The sequence below is a fragment of the Equus caballus genome, chromosome 12, assembly GCF_041296265.1.
Source record: "Equus caballus isolate H_3958 breed thoroughbred chromosome 12, TB-T2T, whole genome shotgun sequence".
NCBI classification, from domain to species: domain Eukaryota; kingdom Metazoa; phylum Chordata; class Mammalia; order Perissodactyla; family Equidae; genus Equus; species Equus caballus.
The window spans coordinates 7,405,740-7,408,952 of record NC_091695.1 but is presented as its reverse complement, the minus strand read 5'-3'; positions in this window follow the sequence as shown (position 1 = coordinate 7,408,952).

Below are 3,213 nucleotides of genomic sequence, written 5' to 3'. Positions count from 1 at the left end.
GTTTTAGTTAGTGTTGACGTATAATTTTTCTTTATCATATAATTCTTGTCTTGCATTTGATTGAAGGTTATGATAGTATCACGAAAGAATTTTGAGAATATTGCTTCTTTTTCAATTATCAGAAGTCTTCATATAAAGTTGAAAATATCTTTCTTTCAATAACATTGTTTCCTCCAACTGATTAAATATATTTTAGACTTATAGGCCTATATAAACCTTAACATTTTTTTGGAAATGTTATATTTTTCTCAGCTATTGTAGATTTCATCCAAATTTCCAAACTTATTGGCATAGAATTTCCTATCATAGTCCTTTGTCATTTTTGAAAAATCACACCTGTGTCTGTAATTTTGCCTTCTTTGCACTTCTTATTATAATCCACACTATGTTATCCATTTTGTCTTGATCAGTGTTAGCATAGATTTGTTGATTTTACCAGCCTTTCAAATAATCGTTAATTTTATCTAGTAATTTCTTCTTTCTGTCTTCTTCTGGTTGTTTCAGTTTTTATTTTTCTAGTTTTTGAAATTGAATACCTGTCTCAATAATTTTTAGCATTTTCTTTTGGTATAGACATTAATAGCTATAAAGTATCTGTAAATTCAGTTTCACAGTATCTCACATATTTGAAATGAAGTAATTTTTTAATTTTTCATGACAGTTTCCATTAAAATCTCATTTAAATTTCCATTATTTAACAATATAAAACTTTTGCTTTAATTTCAAGGTTCATATTTTTTCTCTACTTATATTTCTGATAATGACATTTAAATTAACTGCATAACTATTAGAGGACACTGTGCAAAATAATAATTGTTTAGATGCTATAATATTCAATTTTTGCTTGAAAAGAAAGAGTGTTTTTAAACTAGTGGATATAGGGCTCAGTATATGTTTATTAGCTCGGCTAAAATTGATGCAACTTTATATCAATTTTGCTTAAAGAAAAGGGTTCAATTTTCTGAAGCCGATGAAAGATTTATCTTTCTTTCTTGTAATTTGATAGATTTTTGCCTTACATATTTGGATGCTAAATCAATGGCTGCTTATGAAGTTTGAATTTTAAATTTCAAATTAAACCTCTTTAGTTCCAACAATGTTTTTTGCCTTGAAGTTTATTTTCTCTGATATTATTTTTTCTGATATTAAAGTGCCACATATTTACTTTACCTGTTAATTGCCTGCCTTCTGTCTTTCCATCTTTTTAAAATTTTAATATATCTTTATCCTTATGTTTTAACTGTGGGTATAATAACTATATAAGTGGATCAAAAAATCTAATCTGAAGGTCTCTGTCTTTTAATTGCTTACTTTAATTCTTATGAATGTATAATAAAATATGATATAATAGTGACTAATTTAATACCTATTATGAAAACATGTTTTATTGTTTTATGTGTTCTGCTTTTAATTTTTCTTCCATCTTGCCTTCTGACTTGCACAGAATTGAAATTTTCAACTAAGTCTTCCTCATTCTATAAATTTTGAAGTTATGCACACTTATTTTTATTTATTATTTAATTTATTTCTTAACCATTAAAATGAGAGCATGGACATTTAGTTTAATAAAGTCTAAGTTTATTCAATTTTGTTATCCTTCTTCCAAATAAGATGAGATCTTTTGAACAAGTAAATTTCAGGCTTCTTATTCCCTTCTTACATTGCTATTTTTCATCAGCATTTTAGTTTTTTCCAAGCTTTTAAATACTTAAATTAGACTGTATTGCTAGAATTTTGTACAGTCATTATACGTAACTTCTAGGATCATTTTTCTTTTTCCCCGTTTTCCAATCATATTTTAGCTAAAAGTTACGATTCTAAGTTAAGTGTTATTTTCTTTCAGCAATTGGAAAATACTAGTTTACTTTCTGGTTTTAAATCTTTCACTTGAATCTGCATCATTTTAATTGTTTTACTTTATACATAATCAGTCTTTTTATAATTGCATGTAAGAGTTCTCTTTGTCTTTGGGTTTTGAAGTTTTTCTTGCAATAAATCTTTTGTGGATTGTTTTTGCTTTTGATACTTTAGATTTCATTATGCTTCCTGAATTAAAAGATATATGACTTTTATAGATTCTGGAAAATTCCCTTCTATTTTTTTCTCTCTCTCTTTAAAATATTACCTCTCCCACATTCGTTTTACTGTAATCATATCTACATTTGGGGCATGTGAGACCTCATTTTATCCTTCTTGTCTCATAATCTTTCACATTTTCTGTTTCTATGGCTTGGAAATCTCTATATCTAGTTTAAGAATTAAATGATGAATTTCAAGAACATTTGACAGTGATGGGACGAAATTGGGGACTAAGAAAACCTTGGACCAAATATAAAGATGCATTACACAGACAAAGAACTCTGCCTTCACATATCTCACAACACAGCCAAGAAGACAGAGAGGAGAAACTTACCTTAATGACAATGCAGTGTAATTACTAGATGTGTGCATTACATTTGGCAGTGAGAGCACAGAAAAAGGAATATTTATGAAGTGAGTGGTTTGGGTGCATTATCTAATCTTTCTACACAACCATATTCTTATCCGTGAAAACGGACATGATAATAACAACTACATTATGCTTTGGAAGACTGAATAAGATAATGTTTTTAAATCTGTGAGGAACGTACATGACACGTTGAAAGACAGCAGTAACTGAGATTAAATTGTGGAATAGAAAAACAAAAATAATAGTGGAAAATCTTCCTGGAGATGCAGATGAGAGGATCCATATGAGAAAGATGAGTAGGAGTTTCCTAGAGGCGGAGGAAGACGGGGGAGAGAATGCCATTCTAAAAGGAGAGAACAGGAAGCTCAGAAAGAGCTTACATTTACCGCGAGCAAGCTACGTACCAGACACTATGCCAGGGGTCAGTGGCACCTGGGCCGAATCTGGCTGCTGGCTGTCTGTTTTTGTAAACAAGGCTTTATTGGAACATAACCATGATCATCTGTTTACACATTGCCTATGGCTGCTTTTGCACTACAACAGTAGTGGCCAACAGAGACTGTATGGCCGTTATTATAGCTTAAAATATTTACTATCTGTCCTTTCACAGTAAAAGTTTGCTTATCCCTGGACTATACTAAGAGCTAAGGACTAAGGAGTGAATTGCCTCATTTAATTATCACAGTATTTAACTCCAAGGGAAAATGAAAAACTGTGGTCACTTAAAGAAGGGCAATTACTTGAAATTTGCTCAAGTATAATAG